Source organism: Leptinotarsa decemlineata, unplaced genomic scaffold (assembly GCF_025532065.1).
Source record: "Leptinotarsa decemlineata unplaced genomic scaffold, Ldec_3_MD MMD2_tig00000199_RagTag_RagTag, whole genome shotgun sequence".
In the NCBI taxonomy this organism is placed as follows: domain Eukaryota; kingdom Metazoa; phylum Arthropoda; class Insecta; order Coleoptera; family Chrysomelidae; genus Leptinotarsa; species Leptinotarsa decemlineata.
The window spans coordinates 10,459,120-10,481,352 of NW_027412544.1; the positions used below are offsets into that span (position 1 = coordinate 10,459,120).

The 22,233-nt window shown below is 32.6% G+C and overlaps 1 protein-coding gene across 2 annotated transcripts in view; it reads left to right on the forward strand.

The window, feature by feature from the left end:
- Positions 1–22,233, forward strand: part of LOC111511917 (peroxidase) — a 135,175-nt gene that overhangs the window by 20,938 nt on the left and 92,004 nt on the right. The window contains exon 2 of one of the 2 annotated variants that reach the window (XM_074172919.1): positions 21,085–21,468. The exons of the other annotated variant lie outside the window; for it this stretch is intronic. The gene's annotated coding sequence lies outside the window, so the exon portion shown is untranslated. The remainder of the gene's footprint in view (positions 1–21,084; positions 21,469–22,233) is intronic. 2 annotated transcript variants of the gene reach the window in all.

Consider the following 22,233-nt stretch of genomic DNA (forward strand, 5'->3'; position numbering starts at 1 on the left):
TCGTCATCGTCATCGTCAGTAACTTCACAGGGATTTAATATTACCAATAACACGAACTGCATGTGTGAACTTTTATAAATGATTTTTGGTAGGTGTTCTGATTGAAGTGTTTCTATCAAAGAGATTTTCAATAACAATTGTACAAAAAATAATTTTTAAAGAATTTGATTTCTAGGTAGCCGTGGAAATTTCAAAGTTATGGCAGTTTGGTGACTTTTATAAGTAATTGATAAATGGTTATTGACGGTGTTTCAAAAAATCGCCAAAAATGAATGCAAATATTGATTATTCAAACGAAGTTCTTATGAAATTATTTATTATACACGGACAGTGTGATCAAATCATTGCCAGAACTTGTAGAAAATTCAACCAAATGTATCCTGAATTAACACCAATGAACGAGAGGAAGTTTGTAAGATTACAAAATACTTTCCTTAACTATGGCTCCATGTTAAACGCGCCTTCAACATTACCAAAACCTGTTACTTCAAATGAGGACAATACTGTTAACGTTTTGGCATATTTTTATGCATATCCAGAAGCTTCCATTCGCAGTGCAGAAAAATATTTAGGTGTATCACATGCTTCAACGAATTTTGAAAAATCACGGAATGCATCCGTATAAATTTACCAAAGTTCAAGCTCTAAAAGCAGAAGACTTCGAACGTAGAATGCATTTTTGTGAATCCCTTTTGATTCATACACAGGAAGATCGGGAATTTTTGTCAAAAATAATTTGGAGCGACGAATCAAAATTTACGAGGGATGGTATTTTCAATAGAAGGAATAAACATTTTTGGGCTGATCATAATCCTCATGTTACAAAAGAAATGGGTTTTCAAGGAAAATTTGACCTGAATGTTTTCTGTATTCTGAAGAACAATAAAATTAGCTTTTTCATTTATGAAGACACACTGAATGCAGAGAGATATCTCCAAATATTAAGGACGACTCTAACTGATTTTCTTGAAAATTTGCTTCAAGAGGAATATAGGAATTCGTGGTTTCAACTGGACGGAGCGCCAGCTCATTCCACCCAGGAAGTTTCCAGGAAACTTGACGAACTCTTCGACGATCGTTGGTTCAGGCGTTTAGGGCCGTGGGATCGGCCACCGAGATCACCCGATCTCACGTCACTTGATTTTTTATGGGGTGTTTTAAAAGAAAGGGTATACAGTACTTCAGTGCCTACCAAAGAAGAATTGCGACGGCGAATAGTGCGGAGTATTGAAGATCTGGATCCCCAGGAAATTGAAAAAGCAACCACAAGTCGCGTACAAGAAAACATTTTGAAGTGTTCAGAATGTAATGGACAACATTTTCAGCATTTATTGCGAAAATGTGATATTTTGTTTACAATTTTGTTATTTTGAATTATCCTATTCTGTTATTGTCTGTACTTTCACATGTTTTAGCCCACAAAATCTTACTTTTTACCTAGAAATGACTGATTTTTGGTACAATTGTGCCCTGGAAACTTTGAGCCATAGTTAAGGAAATTATTTTGTAACCTCACAAACTTCCTCTCGTTCATCGGTGTTAGTTCAGGATACATTTGGTTGAATTTTTTACACGTTCTGGCATGTTCATGTGTATAATAAATAATTTCATAAGAACTTCGTTTGAATAATCGATATTTGCATTAATTTTGGAAGATGATTCGAAACATCGTCGATAACTCTTTGTGAATAACTTATAAAAGTAACCGAACTGCTATAAGCTTGATAATTCCACTGCTACCTAAATCCAAATTCAAAAAAAAAAAATGTTTTTAGAAGAAGCGACTTTATTGAGAAAACTTGACGATCTAAAAATATTTTTCACCATCTTTCAATTTACCGAGTAATATACAGGGGGTTTCATTTGAAAAAATGAACTTTTGAGTACTTTTATGCACAATGGAAATAATAGTAATTTTAGCACGCCCTGTATGATATGGAGTCAATTTCTTGGTGTTATTTGAATATTTCGAGGTTGTTAAAGCTATCATCAAAATATCAACTTTTCATGAATTGAGAGTACTGATGTACTTAATTTCAATTAAAGCTATGTTTTGGACCATATTTAGCACAATTTATTTTTTATCTCGAAAACAGATAGTGATAGGTATAGGACATTATTAACAAAAAAGTATTAAAATACCAGAGCAATTCCAAAAAGTTATCAATATATCCATTTAAAAAAATAAAGTTGCTGGGACTTTTTGATGGAAGTGGCAATGCCGCAATGCTAAAAATATTTTAGATCGACAGAACAGGTAAGGAAAAGTGAGAGGTGAAATTTTCAGAAAAATAATGCTTTGCGTTTTCCAGAAACGTCTAACCTTCCATCGACCGTGAGTCACGCTGTATAATCAATGAATGCATGAGAGTTGGAATTTGGCCACAAGTTTTCGAAGAAAGTGTAGTGGTGCCCATCTATAAAAAAGGAGACAAAAATAATGTGTCAAACTACCGACCAATAACTTTAATAACTGACTTGACGAAGGTTTTTGAGAATATTCTTGAAAAACACCTCAGTTCATACATTGCGAAATATAATCTACTTTCTGAAAAACAGTTCGGATTCAGAAAACAAACATCAACTGGAGATGCTATATCGAAATTAATTCAAAAGGTATCTGAGTCCATGGAGGAAATTAATCCATGCTTATGTGTTTTCGTGGACCTTTCCAAGGCCTCCGATATGGTGAGTCATCAATTACTGCTTGAAACTCTGCAAGATATTGGTGTCAGATGTAATACTTTGAAATTATTCAAATCTTATCTCCAACATAGACACCAATTCGTGAAGATAGACGACAACTGCAGCAATCCCAGCACTATTCAGTATGAAGTACCTCAAGGAACAATTTTAGGACCACTTCTCTTCAATATTTATGTGAACGGAATGTTTTTGCTGAAGTCTAGGGGAGATATACTAGGTGTCGCTGATGATACAGCCATTTTTTACAAAAGTAATTCGTGGGATGAACTTAGAGACATAGTTGCATCGGACTTTCATATTATCTGGAAATGGCTAAATCATAAATTACTCACAATTAATGTTGATAAGACACACTTCCTACCATTTTGCTGCAATAGGACAACTTCCCCTAACTTCGATAAAATTCAAGGTAAATTCCAACAGAACAGTTCGTTATCAAATCAGCAACATCTTCAAAATATTTGGGAGTACACATAGATACGCATCTCAAGTGGAACATTCGTATTCAATCTCTATGCCAAAAGCTGAGATGCATTCTCCACAAGATCAAAGTCCTGGCATCCTCACTACCACTAAAACAAGTAAAAACACTGTATTATACCCTAGTTGAGAGCCATTTTCGACACGGCTCATTAGTATGGAGTAGTGCCCTAAAAACTCATTTATATTAGGAGGTCCTCCAACAAAAAGAACCCTTTTAAAAGAAGAACCCACTTTTCCATCTGATGCTCTCTATGCGGAATCTCATGTATTCGATGCCTATCAACTCTTTTTCCTGAAAATGAATATGTATTACCACCAAAAACAAAAATTTGAATTACCCACACATGAATATGATGCACGTCAACGTCACACCACAAATGCAAAAACTAATATCCCAACGCTCTTATACATACCTTGCTCCAAAATTATACAACACTTTTCCACATGAAATCAAATTGATTATGAATCCACAGCGATTCGAAAAGAACTGAAATCTTTCATACATAAGTACCTTCGTGAAGTCACTGTTGGTCGACTCGAATGTTAATACTTTTTATACTCTTTCATCTCTCCTCTCATTCACTACTCGCTAGTACTTATATAACCTAATATATTACAACATTAAATTATAGGTAATAGGTATAAGTTAATATTTCTCCATTATAATTTTATCGATATTGTCTTTTCTTTTGTCTTTTATTATATATATATATATATATATATATATATATATATATATATATATATATATATATATATATATATATATAAATATGAAAGTTATTGAGTGTCTTGATATAGAAACAGAAGTTAATATCGGACATAGCACTCATGAAAGTGGCAAACCATAGACACGTGTTTCGGGCTTTTGGCCCATCATCAGTATGGTGCAGCCAAGTGTAAGGATGGGCAACACTTGGTTACCAAAAGATAGAAATACAAATGCACGGAGCCACCAACAGGAGCCAACCGCACATTTGTGGTTTCAGTTGATAGATCTCGTGTTCACAAGAGATTTTGATAGTTTTCTTGTGAACACGAGATCTATCAACTGAAACCACAAATGTGCGGTTGGCTCCTGTTGGTGGCTCCGTGCATTTGTATTTCTATCTTTTGGTAACCAAATGTTGCCCATCCTTACACTTGGCTGCACCATACTGATGATGGGCCAAAAGCCCGAAACACGTGTCTATGGTTTGCCACATATATATATATATATTTTCTATTTTATTATTTCATCACTAACAAGTACGTTTAGAGCTTCTGTGATTTCTTGTTTATTCATACATAAATCTTATATAATTCATGTAAATTGGCAGGATGAATAAACTTTGTTAATATTATTACTATTGCTTGATCTATTCGCGGGCAGATGGCGCTGTACGTAACATCCTTGATATATCGACATGATTGCTTGATCTATTCGAGGGGCAGATGGCGCACACGCGCCTGCTGCCTTTTGCGCACCTGCAGCCTTGGGCTTGGTAGCTCATTTTTAGGCTCCCTCTCCGAAATCAGAAAATATCAATGGTCATTTTTCTAAACAATATACGGCTGATTGATCCCAAAGTTTAGATAAAATAAATATAGTTTAAAAAGACTGAAAAACTCGCTTTTATAGCATACGTTAAAAAATAAAAAATTAATATAGTTTTAAAAACTAAAAAAAACGCTTTCAAATAACATCGAACTAAAAAGTTGAAAATATTGTTTTAATAAGCCTAAAACAATAACGAACGAAAAAACTACTAGTATTATTATGTATTATTATTATAGTATTATTATGAAAAAAGTGTGGGAGCTTTGTGTCATATTTTTTGTATATCAAGGGCCTGTCGCTTTTTTCCCAGTAATACTAGTATTTTTCGTTCGTTATTGTTTTAAGCTTATTTAAATAAATATTTTTAACTTTTCAGTTCGATGTTCTTTAAAAGCGTGTTTTTTAGTTTTTTAAACTATATTTATTACTTCAAAGGCGTGCTTCTGAAGATATAAGGGCTGAAAGTTTCTAGGGAGAATATGATAAACATAAACTTATTAATTGTGTAGTGATTGTGAGACAATGTTTGAATGACACATTTTTTACTGGTGGATCAGAATATTTCAGAATTTCTTATTTTGAATTCAATGGATTTCCACGTGTGTGATGAAAAAATCATCCGGCAACTCCTACGGTAAAATTTTTTTGAAATAGAATAAAAAATTAATTGAAGAAAAATACGTTAGAAAGCATGTCAGAATCTAGGACAGCAAAGTGCATATCTCAAAACAGTGGCTAGTTGAAGAATTATTCAAATAATTCATTGTCTTGAATTCATAGGAAATTCATATCACAAATAATTGAAAGTTCTTATATTTTTCTGTTATTTACACACCAAAGAAAATAATTTCAAGTTTTATTAAAACAACGATAAAAATAAAATAAAAACAACAATAAAAATTAATTGGCGCTCCGGGGCGACTTCATTGATTCACATTCAACGCCAGAACCACAGTGAACAATGACTGCATGAATATTATAATAGTGGTCTGCTAGGTTAAAATGTTCATCTATTTCGAACCTTCCAAAGAGTTTCTTGCTTCCGTTAGAGGTTGAGTCTTGTTTGAAAATCATCAGTGTTATTATTAGATTGACTGGAGCCTCAGCTATATGTTTCCTTATAACAGTCAGTTAGTTTGGCGCATATTTGACAATACAGTCGATCATCACCTGTTAAAAATTCCATTTTCAGATGATTTAACAATAAGCTTTGCACGGACTGGTTATTAGTTGTATTAGGAGAAGCTAGATGAAGTTCCAGAAACTCACATAAGTTTTCAGTACTTCTTGAACATTTACCACAAAGTAAACAAGTGAGGATTTTTCCAGCAAAAGATTTACCAACACAAGACGAGATGGGTTGTACGGAATCATTCAGTTCAGAGCGGTCAGGAGTATTGATTTTGCTATTGTTTTGCTCACGAAGAGTATTCAACAAGAACCAAAATTTAAACAATGAGTTATTTGAATTCACTTAGTGAATTTTCATTTTATGAATAATTAGTTACATGAATTCCAATTTAATAATAATAATAATAAATGGGCTTTATTCATTGACATACATTGTTTATAAAGAAGAAGTAAATACAAAAATCAATGAAAGGGCGAAGTTCAGCCGAGGTTGTTTTTCAACTCAACCTGGGGGATAGATAGCATGTTGTATATAGAAATATAAAAATAATTACCTAGTATACATTGGTAAGTGAGTAGTTCATGAATCTTTGTGAGACTAAGAAAAAACAAAGGTCATAAATTCCAAAGTAAATATTAAAAATCTATTTAGCTTAAATAAGGTAAAATATATCAAAACATACACAAAGGTGAGACAAAGGGAAAACCATATGAGCAAGGCATAACATGAATACATTATCTATCCATCTATTTCATCTATCTATTTCAGAAACATTTCTTGAGAATCCTGAAACTTCAACAATCAGAAAACGAATGGAATAAAGTTCCTACCTTTCAATCATTATCTTCAGAATAGAATTTTTTTGGAAAATTAGCAACAGCTTCGACCTCGTGAAAATTTCATTTCAAATTTCAAACAAAAGGTGAAATGGTTTTTAATAACAAAGTTCAGATTGAGTATGATTCATTCAAAACAAACTTGAACTTCTTGTGAAAATTTCAATGGACATTGAAAGTGAAGGATTTCTTTTGTGTAAAACCCACGTCATTTATAACATACCTTCATTACACGATGAAGCCGATGAGCCAGTCAGATCGATTAAGTAACATAATGTCTGGTGAAAAAAATCGGGCAGCTGTTGGGATTGTGCGTATTCTAGTTTCATAATTCGTTTGGGTGCGAATAAATGAGCATTCATAAACTATTTATTTTTTAGCACACAAGAGAAAGTAGTAGTTTTAGCAAGTTCATTTAATTCTTTGATAATAACGAGTATTACGGAAAAAGTTCTCAATAAAGTTGATATTTGCTGCTGCATAAAGAGTCGCTTAATCTAATTTAATTATATTGCAGACAGTCACTAGCCATATATAGACGCAGTAGTAATTAACTATGAGATGAAATGGTTTCTTCCTAATTCGAAAGTATTTGCTATTTGGATTATTTAATCGAAATATTTGTAAGAATTATGTATTAGGTAGAATATGCTGCATATTCCAATGAATAAAAATATTTCAGATTATCTCATTATTTCCATAAATAACACAGAAGGTAGTAGATGCAATGCATCCTTGAAAGTAGATATGGTCTCTTTATTTCCCAACGTACTTACATAGTAGGTTTTGATAAATGTCTGTCGAAAAATAACTACTTTCCTGGCTAATACCACACTGAACATTGAATTATCTCCAACGGACTTTTATGCAAGATACCTCACAGAGGTTAGTCTTACGTATGTTTCTCGTTCATCCAGCAGCAGCAGAACCTTCAATCAATCGAATATATCACCTACAGACCGGTTTCGAGGTATTACCTCTCGTCAGTGCATGAAAGATCCAACCTAAACAGCAGTTTGCCTAGGACTCGATTAATTTCAACGAGGTTCGACTGCATGTATGAAACCTTCGTCCCGATGTTTCTTTCCTCCTTGGGGCTCTGTTAACGAAATGAAGTTGCTACTAGATAACAATCTTCCTCTTGAACGAAAGTTTCATACATGCAGTCAAGCCGCGTTGAGATCAATCGAGTCTCAGGAACACTGCTGTTTGGGTTGGATATCCTGCACTGACGAGAGGTAATACCTCGAAACCGGTCTGTAAGTGATATACTCGATTGATTTCAGCAAGGTCCTGCTGCTGGATGAACGAGAAACATTTGCAAGAATAACAATATCCAACATGGTATTAGCTGGGAAATTAGTTGTTTCCGGCAGTCATTTATCAGTATAATCTTCAGTCTTCTGTACAGTCTCGATACAGTATTCAATAATTTGATTTTTGATGAGATTAATATAGAACACTACGGAACAATAGGGTGATTTTTACTTTTTACATAAAAAACAGCCTCAATAAAGCGGTCAGCAAAAGAGGGCGTGGGTTGTTTTTGTTCATCTGCATATATTGTGAAAGTATTGATAATAAAAGTTGTCTGTTACCATATTGAAGAAGTTAACAAAGCCTTGCAAATAGCTATGCGAAAAAAAAGGAGTTCGTTGAATAAACTTGTTTTTCTTGCGAGAGTAATGAATATGATAAAATGATTGCATTTATATCCCTTAATTGATAAGGCGAACAAAACTATTTTTTTTATTCAGGCATTACACTCAAATTTACTACTGCACTTTGATTTCTCATTACTGCAAAAACTTCAATTTTAATCATTGAACTTCAAAAGCAATTTCAATAATTGAATTTGATAAAAAATTCAGACCTAATTCACAGTGAAGTATTCCGTAACCACGGATGAAGCCCCTTGTGGTAAACTACTTGTGTCTGACTGAACAAAACTTTCGTAGACTCAACACATCTACATTCAAATCTCAATTGATGAATGCTTCGCTATATAATATTAAAAGATGTAATATTAACAATTGAATAATGTAATGCGTGATTTCATGAAGTTCAAAACTATTATTATATTCCAAAGAGAGCCAGTCCTACTTCAGACCCATTAGTAGATGTTTTGCCTACCATCTCTTTATTCATGGAAAAGATTGTGTCGATCCAGCTCAAAGATATACTGATGATTAAACATTATTACTTCAGTCCGGCTTTTGTGCTGGACAAAACTTATACAGTTGTTACAGTTTAGGTTAAGAATGAATGAAATCTTGACTTTTAAAAACGACGAAAACCAAGATAAATATATCTCAGTTCCATACCACCAATACACGAGCATTTGAACCTTGAAAATCTTTCCAAAGTTCAAATGCTGTACTAATAATCGCACATATCCCTTGAACTCACACCAGCTTTCGATTAACGAGTATAACATCAAAATATGTAAGAAAATGAACAAAATTGGATTTTACTGAATGACCTGTTTAACGAGTAGATTTTTATAAGGAAGAACATGTCCATTGAAATTTTCACAAGAAGTTCAAGTTTGTTTTGAATGAATCATACTCAATCTGAACTTTGTTTTTAAAAACCATTTCACCTTTTGTTTGAAATTTGAAATGAAATTTTCACGAGGTCGAAGCTGTTGCTAATTTTTCAAAAAAATTCTATTCTGAAGAAAATGATTGAAAGGTAGGAACTTTATTCCATTCGTTTTCTGATTGTTGAAGTTTCAGTTTAGATAAAATAAATATAGTTTAAAAAGACTGAAAAACTCGCTTTTATAGCATACGTTAAAAAATAAAAAATTAATATAGTTTTAAAAACTAAAAAAAACGCTTTCAAATAACATCGAACTAAAAAGTTGAAAATATTGTTTTAATAAGCCTAAAACAATAACGAACGAAAAAACTACTAGTATTATTATGTATTATTATTATAGTATTATTATGAAAAAAGTGTGGGAGCTTTGTGTCATATTTTTTGTATATCAAGGGCCTGTCGCTTTTTTCCCAGTAATACTAGTATTTTTCGTTCGTTATTGTTTTAAGCTTATTTAAATAAATATTTTTAACTTTTCAGTTCGATGTTCTTTAAAAGCGTGTTTTTTAGTTTTTTAAACTATATTTATTACTTCAAAGGCGTGCTTCTGAAGATATAAGGGCTGAAAGTTTCTAGGGAGAATATGATAAACATAAACTTATTAATTGTGTAGTGATTGTGAGACAATGTTTGAATGACACATTTTTTACTGGTGGATCAGAATATTTCAGAATTTCTTATTTTGAATTCAATGGATTTCCACGTGTGTGATGAAAAAATCATCCGGCAACTCCTACGGTAAAATTTTTTTGAAATAGAATAAAAAATTAATTGAAGAAAAATACGTTAGAAAGCATGTCAGAATCTAGGACAGCAAAGTGCATATCTCAAAACAGTGGCTAGTTGAAGAATTATTCAAATAATTCATTGTCTTGAATTCATAGGAAATTCATATCACAAATAATTGAAAGTTCTTATATTTTTCTGTTATTTACACACCAAAGAAAATAATTTCAAGTTTTATTAAAACAACGATAAAAATAAAATAAAAACAACAATAAAAATTAATTGGCGCTCCGGGGCGACTTCATTGATTCACATTCAACGCCAGAACCACAGTGAACAATGACTGCATGAATATTATAATAGTGGTCTGCTAGGTTAAAATGTTCATCTATTTCGAACCTTCCAAAGAGTTTCTTGCTTCCGTTAGAGGTTGAGTCTTGTTTGAAAATCATCAGTGTTATTATTAGATTGACTGGAGCCTCAGCTATATGTTTCCTTATAACAGTCAGTTAGTTTGGCGCATATTTGACAATACAGTCGATCATCACCTGTTAAAAATTCCATTTTCAGATGATTTAACAATAAGCTTTGCACGGACTGGTTATTAGTTGTATTAGGAGAAGCTAGATGAAGTTCCAGAAACTCACATAAGTTTTCAGTACTTCTTGAACATTTACCACAAAGTAAACAAGTGAGGATTTTTCCAGCAAAAGATTTACCAACACAAGACGAGATGGGTTGTACGGAATCATTCAGTTCAGAGCGGTCAGGAGTATTGATTTTGCTATTGTTTTGCTCACGAAGAGTATTCAACAAGAACCAAAATTTAAACAATGAGTTATTTGAATTCACTTAGTGAATTTTCATTTTATGAATAATTAGTTACATGAATTCCAATTTAATAATAATAATAATAAATGGGCTTTATTCATTGACATACATTGTTTATAAAGAAGAAGTAAATACAAAAATCAATGAAAGGGCGAAGTTCAGCCGAGGTTGTTTTTCAACTCAACCTGGGGGATAGATAGCATGTTGTATATAGAAATATAAAAATAATTACCTAGTATACATTGGTAAGTGAGTAGTTCATGAATCTTTGTGAGACTAAGAAAAAACAAAGGTCATAAATTCCAAAGTAAATATTAAAAATCTATTTAGCTTAAATAAGGTAAAATATATCAAAACATACACAAAGGTGAGACAAAGGGAAAACCATATGAGCAAGGCATAACATGAATACATTATCTATCCATCTATTTCATCTATCTATTTCAGAAACATTTCTTGAGAATCCTGAAACTTCAACAATCAGAAAACGAATGGAATAAAGTTCCTACCTTTCAATCATTATCTTCAGAATAGAATTTTTTTGGAAAATTAGCAACAGCTTCGACCTCGTGAAAATTTCATTTCAAATTTCAAACAAAAGGTGAAATGGTTTTTAATAACAAAGTTCAGATTGAGTATGATTCATTCAAAACAAACTTGAACTTCTTGTGAAAATTTCAATGGACATTGAAAGTGAAGGATTTCTTTTGTGTAAAACCCACGTCATTTATAACATACCTTCATTACACGATGAAGCCGATGAGCCAGTCAGATCGATTAAGTAACATAATGTCTGGTGAAAAAAATCGGGCAGCTGTTGGGATTGTGCGTATTCTAGTTTCATAATTCGTTTGGGTGCGAATAAATGAGCATTCATAAACTATTTATTTTTTAGCACACAAGAGAAAGTAGTAGTTTTAGCAAGTTCATTTAATTCTTTGATAATAACGAGTATTACGGAAAAAGTTCTCAATAAAGTTGATATTTGCTGCTGCATAAAGAGTCGCTTAATCTAATTTAATTATATTGCAGACAGTCACTAGCCATATATAGACGCAGTAGTAATTAACTATGAGATGAAATGGTTTCTTCCTAATTCGAAAGTATTTGCTATTTGGATTATTTAATCGAAATATTTGTAAGAATTATGTATTAGGTAGAATATGCTGCATATTCCAATGAATAAAAATATTTCAGATTATCTCATTATTTCCATAAATAACACAGAAGGTAGTAGATGCAATGCATCCTTGAAAGTAGATATGGTCTCTTTATTTCCCAACGTACTTACATAGTAGGTTTTGATAAATGTCTGTCGAAAAATAACTACTTTCCTGGCTAATACCACACTGAACATTGAATTATCTCCAACGGACTTTTATGCAAGATACCTCACAGAGGTTAGTCTTACGTATGTTTCTCGTTCATCCAGCAGCAGCAGAACCTTCAATCAATCGAATATATCACCTACAGACCGGTTTCGAGGTATTACCTCTCGTCAGTGCATGAAAGATCCAACCTAAACAGCAGTTTGCCTAGGACTCGATTAATTTCAACGAGGTTCGACTGCATGTATGAAACCTTCGTCCCGATGTTTCTTTCCTCCTTGGGGCTCTGTTAACGAAATGAAGTTGCTACTAGATAACAATCTTCCTCTTGAACGAAAGTTTCATACATGCAGTCAAGCCGCGTTGAGATCAATCGAGTCTCAGGAACACTGCTGTTTGGGTTGGATATCCTGCACTGACGAGAGGTAATACCTCGAAACCGGTCTGTAAGTGATATACTCGATTGATTTCAGCAAGGTCCTGCTGCTGGATGAACGAGAAACATTTGCAAGAATAACAATATCCAACATGGTATTAGCTGGGAAATTAGTTGTTTCCGGCAGTCATTTATCAGTATAATCTTCAGTCTTCTGTACAGTCTCGATACAGTATTCAATAATTTGATTTTTGATGAGATTAATATAGAACACTACGGAACAATAGGGTGATTTTTACTTTTTACATAAAAAACAGCCTCAATAAAGCGGTCAGCAAAAGAGGGCGTGGGTTGTTTTTGTTCATCTGCATATATTGTGAAAGTATTGATAATAAAAGTTGTCTGTTACCATATTGAAGAAGTTAACAAAGCCTTGCAAATAGCTATGCGAAAAAAAAGGAGTTCGTTGAATAAACTTGTTTTTCTTGCGAGAGTAATGAATATGATAAAATGATTGCATTTATATCCCTTAATTGATAAGGCGAACAAAACTATTTTTTTTATTCAGGCATTACACTCAAATTTACTACTGCACTTTGATTTCTCATTACTGCAAAAACTTCAATTTTAATCATTGAACTTCAAAAGCAATTTCAATAATTGAATTTGATAAAAAATTCAGACCTAATTCACAGTGAAGTATTCCGTAACCACGGATGAAGCCCCTTGTGGTAAACTACTTGTGTCTGACTGAACAAAACTTTCGTAGACTCAACACATCTACATTCAAATCTCAATTGATGAATGCTTCGCTATATAATATTAAAAGATGTAATATTAACAATTGAATAATGTAATGCGTGATTTCATGAAGTTCAAAACTATTATTATATTCCAAAGAGAGCCAGTCCTACTTCAGACCCATTAGTAGATGTTTTGCCTACCATCTCTTTATTCATGGAAAAGATTGTGTCGATCCAGCTCAAAGATATACTGATGATTAAACATTATTACTTCAGTCCGGCTTTTGTGCTGGACAAAACTTATACAGTTGTTACAGTTTAGGTTAAGAATGAATGAAATCTTGACTTTTAAAAACGACGAAAACCAAGATAAATATATCTCAGTTCCATACCACCAATACACGAGCATTTGAACCTTGAAAATCTTTCCAAAGTTCAAATGCTGTACTAATAATCGCACATATCCCTTGAACTCACACCAGCTTTCGATTAACGAGTATAACATCAAAATATGTAAGAAAATGAACAAAATTGGATTTTACTGAATGACCTGTTTAACGAGTAGATTTTTATAAGGAAGAACATGTCCATTGAAATTTTCACAAGAAGTTCAAGTTTGTTTTGAATGAATCATACTCAATCTGAACTTTGTTTTTAAAAACCATTTCACCTTTTGTTTGAAATTTGAAATGAAATTTTCACGAGGTCGAAGCTGTTGCTAATTTTTCAAAAAAATTCTATTCTGAAGAAAATGATTGAAAGGTAGGAACTTTATTCCATTCGTTTTCTGATTGTTGAAGTTTCAGGATTCTCAAGAAATGTTTCTGAAATAGATAGATGAAATAGATGGATAGATAATGTATTCATGTTATGCCTTGCTCATATGGTTTTCCCTTTGTCTCACCTTTGTGTATGTTTTGATATATTTTACCTTATTCAAGCTAAATAGATTTTTAATATTTACTTTGGAATTTATGACCTTTGTTTTTTCTTAATCTCACAAAGATTCATGAACTACTCACTTACCAATGTATACTAGGTAATTATTTTTATATTTCTATATACAACATGCTATCTATCCCCCAGGTTGAGTTGAAAAACAGCCTCGGCTGAACTTCGCCCTTTCATTGATTTTTTATTTACTTCTTCTTTATAAACAATGTATGTCAATGAATAAAGCCCATTTATTATTATTATTATTAAATTGGATTTCATATAACTAATTATTCAATGAAGATGTGATGTTATGTGAAATATACTTCACTCAAAAAATCAAACAAAAGAAAAGTTGAACAAAAGTGACTTCACATGCCAAGTAGATAAAATATAAAAAATATCAATATAAAATATGATGTAACACATAGGTTTGACAAAGTTTGTTGGAAAATACTTGTGCATATGCAAATATTGCAAATAGTGCAAATAATGTAAATCACAAAGTCATGGAAATAAAATATGATTCAGCAGAAGAGTTGAATTTTGTTAGATCTTCTTAGATCTTGTTAAGTGTAATTTCAGCTTTGTTGTACGCTATATATTTTCCGAATTAATGTATCTTTCATCTGAATAGGCAAGTAAATCGTCAAAATTTTCGACCCTGAATTAATTCAAATTTTAATATGACACGCCAAATTTACAACCAGTATCTCTTGAATCTAAATTTTCGAACGGGAATTTTGGATAACTATATCATGGAATTTTTTGAAGCAAACTCAAATGGTTATCCAGTTAGATTCTCTATTGCGCAATGAGATGTTTTTTCAACAACTGCAACAGTTACTTGACCTGTTTAACGAGTAGATTTCCATAAGGAAGAACATGTATTTATTCATTTACCCACCCAAACAGACCACATATGTCTAATTACAACGACAATCTTATTACATGTAATGCAAAGACTATATACATGTATTCACATATGTAAACATGAGTGGTGCTCTAACACTAACAAGTATGATGATCTTACAAAGGTATTGCAACACATTGTATAATAAATTTCTTCCCCAAGTTTCCTAAGGAATTCATTTGCGAGACAGAACATACCTATAGAGTAGAAATTATGTTAATTAAATATTCTATTCATTAACTGTGCAAACAAACCAGATACATTTCAGATGTAGTTCATACAGGGTGTTTCAAATTCGATCCTCACCATTGGGATCTCGGGAACTATGAGAGATACGAAGATGGTTAAATTGGGGCAAAGTTGCGCATTTACCTGACTAACAATATGCCATTGAGTATGTTCAGAAATTTGGAGGATACCCGGAGATATCCGAAAAAAAAACAGAAATTTCGGAAAATGGTTTCTATTTTTTTTCTGGCTTTATTTTCGGTAGGATTCGAAAATGAGTTGCACTTCCACATTGCCACCTTTTTCTTGCTACATAATGGTGTTTAAAGATTTGCTATCCGACGTTTCGTCTTCCGGCCACTATCATCAACTTTCTTTTTTCTTCTAGGCGCTATACTGAATTCTTTCTGTTTTGAATCGAACCAGATTTTACCTTTTCAATGATGTATCATAAGTTATCATTCCTTTTCGAAAAATTGGAAATATTGAAAAAAAAATTCTTATCATAATAGGCTTTGACTTTGATGTCTCTGAATTTGACTTTCAGTTTGTTACATTCAATGTCATTTTGTAGTTGTACAAGTCGTTGAATTTTTGGCAAAAAATGGTTATCACGAATGAAGAAAAAGAGATATGAAACAAATATATTACAAATAAGATAGAAACAGTGTTAGGACATCGGAAATGTATTTAAACTTCATTTGAAGAGCCTAGGGGAAAATACGGAGACAGAATGAAACAGGAAACTAAAGAAAATTTGATAAATGAGCTATGTATGAGGTAAGTTAGACATTTATTTCAATAAAAATTAATAATTTGCAGGTGAACATGAACCCAGGGAAATATTTGTCATACAAGTGCTTAGAGACATCTCAAAAAATCTCAAAAATTGCATCCAGGTGGCTAATATGAAGACCTGATTTTCCTGTTTTCCTGGAAAATGTAATTTGGACAGTTGAAAGTACATTTACGAATTGTTGGATATTCAAGATAGAATTACAAAGATAGAATTTTGGGTCCTCATTTATTTGACGGAATTCTGAATGGAGAAACCTATCACCAGTTTTTAATGTCGATTTTCGGAGACTGTTTGGATGATCTACCTTCCACTAACTATAACAACATCTGGTTTCAACATGATGGTGCTCCACCGCACACTACCAGGCGAGTATGTAATTACCTAACTGAAAGGTTTGGTGATAAATGGATAGGGAATAATGGGCCGGTGAGGAGGCTAGCAAGGTCTCCACACTTAAGTGTTATGGATGCATTATTATGGGGTAAACTAATAAATAGAGTTTATAATCAGAGGGAATATCAAAATATTGAGGACCATCAACACAGCAATTGTTAGAGAGTTCAGAAGATTGAGGAGGAGAGAAATTAATCGTGCAGCGAAAAATATTCGAAAACACAGCTGTGTTATCATGAACAAGGCCATCATTTTGAGCATTTGCTGTGATTTACTTTTGTCTTTCATCAAATCCTTCGAAAAATAAAGCGAGAAAAAACAAAAACCCCTTTTCCGAAATTTATGTTTTTCCGGATATCTCCGGATATACTCGGAATTTCAGAACATTCTCAAAGGCATATTGTCAGCCAGGTAAATGCGCAACTTTGCCCCAATTCAACTATCTTCATATCTCTCATAGTTTCCGAGATCCCAATGGTGAGGATCGTATACCCTGTATACAATGCATTCCAGTTGAAACGAGCCATACTGAATAATTGATTTGATGTGAAAACTGTAGAAAAATCGTGAAACGTATCGACTCAAATTTTCAGGTGGACATATTTCTACGTAGAAATTAACAACTTGTCAGATACCCCCTCCACATAATAACCCACATGTCAGAAATTTCAAATAGAGATGATAGTCGTGACGTCTTATTTGAAAGTTCTTCCAATTATATGTCCAACCCTGTAAGCCTTTTGACATTACAATGATAAGCAATATCAAAAAAATTACAAAGTTTTTTTGAGTTAGTGTTAGATTTTGAATAAGAAATTGGAGCTAATGTTAGTAGCCTACAGTATCTGATAAATTATCTACAGTATTGTAGACTTCTGATTTTAACCACTCTCATAGAAAATAATTCACTGGAGTCAAATCGTGTTGCCATTCTGTAAAACCTTTCCTTGAATTCCATCGACTCGAAAAGTTTCCATCAAGTAACTGTTGCAGTTGTTGAAAAAACATCTCATTGCGCAATAGAGAATCTAACTGGATAACCATTTGAGTTTGCTTCAAAAAATTCCATGATATAGTTATCCAAAATTCCCGTTCGAAAATTTAGATTCAAGAGATACTGGTTGTAAATTTGGCGTGTCATATTAAAATTTGAATTAATTCAGTGTCGAAAATGTTGACGATTTACTTTTGCCTATTCAGATGAAAGATACATTAATTCGGAAAATATATAGCGTACAACAAAGCTGAAATTACACTTAACAAGATCTAAGAAGATCTAACAAAATTCAATTCTTCTGCTGAATCATATTTTATTTCCATAACTTTGTGTTTTACATTATTTGCACTATTTGCACTATTTGCAATATTTGCATTATTTGCATATGCACAAGTATTTTCCAACAAACTTTGTCAAACCTATGTGTTACATCATATTTTATATTGATATTTTTCATATTTTATCTACTTGGCATATGAAGTCATTTTTGTTCAACTTGTGTTTTCTGAGTATTTGTGTTTTCACATTTTTCTTTTTCTTTTGTTTGATTTTTTGAGTGAATTATATTTCACATAACATCACACATCACATCTTCATTGAATTCATGAATCATTTTCATTTCGTAAGCATGGAATTTGTCTCGGTGAAGAATTCTGAAAACGCTTGTGGTTCGTTTCAACTGGAATTCACTGTAAGTACATTCAGTATTTGAATAAATTGTCTTATATAAACATTTTCTCAGACTTTATTTATTTTCCATTACCATAATTATCTGCCGCGTATTAATTTGGTGGAAATATGGAATTAATTGAAAACTAATTGATGACTACGACTTCGTTCACGTAAACTTCAGTTGTTGGGTTTTTCCAGATTTTTCAACAGCAAAAAGTTCGTATACTTTTGCTTATCTTTGATTACTGAGATTATCGTTTTACAAACGTTGAATATAATTGACCAAAGTTTCAGTTCAATTAATTGAATCATGAAATGATTTGGGTGAATCAAATGTTAGGAAGAGCTTATCACAAAAAATTTGTGAAAACCGCAGCAAAATTGCTTGGGACGTCTTTGAGAATAGCTTGCACAAACAGCAAACCAGTACACTTTTATTATACAGTGCATGTCTTAAATGTCCTCCCCCCCTTTTATTTTTTGAACAGGTCAACTCAAAAAACTGAAATTTGGGATAATGAAAATAATGCATGAATACTTTATTTTGAAGTGAAATTGACAGATGAATCTTTCAAGATGGCGACGTCGCCGTCTGGAAAAAAAATTAAATGATACACCATTTTGAAGTTCCTGACAAATACTTCACATCCCTAGAATATGATGTCAATATCTTCATCTACTACAAAATGGCGGAACATTCAATAATTTCTTGAAGACAAACACATTAATATCGATATTTCTAGAAATATTCCTTTTTATCTACCATATGGCAATTCCAACAACCCGATAAGGTCTGTTAAGTTATCTTTCGTTCATAAAAACGACAAAAAATATCAGTACGACAATGAACATCATTGTTCACATCACATCATTGTGCCGCTAATGTTTGTGAGGTGTCTCCTTCTACTGTGTGGAGACCTTTGAAGAGAAATAGGTATCATCCATACAAAACTAAAATGGTACACCAATTAACTGAAGATGACCGTGATCGAAGAACAGAATTCTGCGAAATCATGACGGAAACCAATTCAATGCACTCTACCTATCTCCATAATATTTGTTTTAGTGACGAATGTACTTTTTTTTAAACGGCAATGTTCACAGACAAAATTACCATTATTGGAGTGACACCAACCCTCACGTTTTCTGTGAAACACATACCCAATATCCAGAAAAAAATTAACGTTTGGGCAGGAATATTGGGAAACCATATTATATAACCTCTATTTATGGTCGAAATTCAACAGGGGAATTGTATTTGAATATGCTGGAAACTACTGTTGACCCTCTCATCACTGAAATCGTCGAAGCGAATGAATGAATTCGATATGTATATTGTATTCTAACAAGATGGAGCACCACCACATTACTCCAGACAAGTCAGAAACTATTTGGATACTACTTTTCCCGGTCGTTGGATTGGTCGAGGTCTTACAGAATGGCCAGCCTGCTCGCCAGAATTGACACCTTTGGACTTTTTTATGGGGCTATTTGAAGCAGAACGTGTACGAAACTGAACCTGCTTCAATATTGGATATATGGCAGAGAATAATAAATATTTGTAGAGATATTGACGTTACCGTGTTCGAAAATGTTCGGCGTGAAATATCGGATTGGCTGTTCATATGTCAAGAAGTTCAAGGCAACCATTTCGAGCATCTTCTGAACTGACCTCAAGCTTATTACCTCATATTATGTAGTAAAATGTCAATGTATTCAGGCAATTATTAAAAGTTCCGTCATTTTGTAGTAGTTGAAGATATTGACATTATATTTTAGGGTTGTGAAGCATTTGTCAGGAACTTCAAAAAGATGTGCCACAAGACCCTCCTTTCCATTTAATTTTTTTTCCCAGATGGCGCCCAGTCGCCATCTGTCAATTACACTTCAAAATAAAGTATTCATATATTAATTTCATTATCCCAAATTTCATTTTTTTGAGTTGACCCGTTCAAAAAATAAAAGGGGGGGACATAAAAGAAATGCACTGTATGTATGTCTGTTGAAAATCTGATATCACTGATACTATATCATCAATTTTTCAATTAGATTTTTCATTTTCCATTCTGAATATACAATTATGTGTTAAACTTCTGAAAATATTTCGATAAATGAGCATAATTATTCTGATTCTAGATAAACTTCTACGATTGAAATAAGAAAATAAACTGTCCATGAATGATTGAACATTTCAATGTATTTTGTGTAGATATTTCAGTTTTTGGATTTTCGCAGACTTTCTAAGAGTAAATAGTTCTTATGTATTTGCCTGAATTTGATTCATAAGAATATTGTTTCACAAAGTAAAGTTTCAGCCCAATTAACTAAACACAATTTTTATAGCATTATTTTCAAATGAATATTATTGGAGTTTGATTCCTACACCAAACCATTATTTTTAACGCTATTTTAACTCCATCATGGTCTCCGTGGGAGACCATGATTTAATAAATACTGATGTTTTTCAAATAATCTAATCAATCATTACATGATGTAGAGTTTTCATATTTATTTTTTTTTACGAAGAGTGTTTGTCGTTTGGGATATGTTATTTTTACAAATCTCGGCAAGTGAAAGGGATTACCAACCTCGCTTTCAGTTCCTGATGAAGAGCCAATAAAGACTCGAAAGCTAGAACAGAAAAAAGAGTTCACTTATTTTACCATCCCCTTGTTCTGTAAAAAAATGTTTCATATCACCGTGCCGGAAGGTTTTGTTCTAGTTGGCCTGCGAGGAAATTGCGACAAGGCTGTGAAGATATTCCATGAAACGTTCATCAATTATGTAAAGAACTCTTTCGCGATATTTTATACCGCCGTCAAATAAATTGGTTGTTTGTTTCAGAATCAGATTTCAACACGCTCATCAAGAGACAATGGGCACAAACAATTACCAATCGGAGTCGCAAAAAAATAAAAACAATCGAGTGTATGTACAATAATCGGCGTATTTCCTACAAATGACTCGAAGCCGAAGAGGTGGGACTGGCTTAAATCTGTACTTTGCAGTTTGTAGATATACGAAGAACGCCTTATTCAAATATTTGAAATGCCTACTTCATATTACTTGAGATACTTTCTCTTTCATTTGTGAAGTTATAAGTTGGGGTGGCATTTGACAAGATACTTCAGTGCGTTTTCGTTTTGTGCAGGTTATCGAAGGATCGCGGCAGTGAATGGACTGTTAATTTTTCAGGATCGAGTGAGAGCTTTTTGATCGTTAAAAGCGGTGAGTTCAAATTAATTGTTTATTGCGCGGTTTCGTGTTTGGAAACAAATGACCAAACCTTTTCAACACTATATTGGTAATGCAACAAGATTTCATTAATTGTCTCAATGAATTTTCAGATGAATAAACGAACCAAGTATTCAAATAGTAAAATAGTTCACATAGTTAAATAGTTCACATAGTTGAATATTTTGTGAAAATGTTGAATCATGCAAAAACGTTTCCTAATTTTTTAAATAACATATAGAAATGAAAAATGGGAAATGAAACTTTCTGTGTTTTTTTTTCATTTCTCATTTTTTATGATGATATCCTACCAAGTAGTAACGGCTACATCGATCCATTTATCAGTATACAGAAATTTGAAGTCTTATAAAAAAAGAAGAAAAAATGTAACAAATAAATATTTTTTCTTCTTAATTTATAGATAAAGCAGTCATACGGGTTTCATTTTTCGAAAAAGCTACTGAACTCATTGAATAGAAAAATATTGCTATGTAATTACAAGCTCTCATTAAGGGTTTTCACTGATACTTGTTGAGTTCATTTCACTTTTTTTCACAGATTTTAATTTTCTATTTGGATACTATCGGGAAAGTGACGTGTGAAAATATCTTTTATGTAGATAAACGATAACCTTCCAGCAAACATTTTTCATACAATTGAATTTTCACGGTTTGATAAAAAAGGTTTCATGAAATCATAGACAAGAGTCAAAAATGCCAACAGAAACAAGTAGCAACATAGTGGATAAATATACTTTTC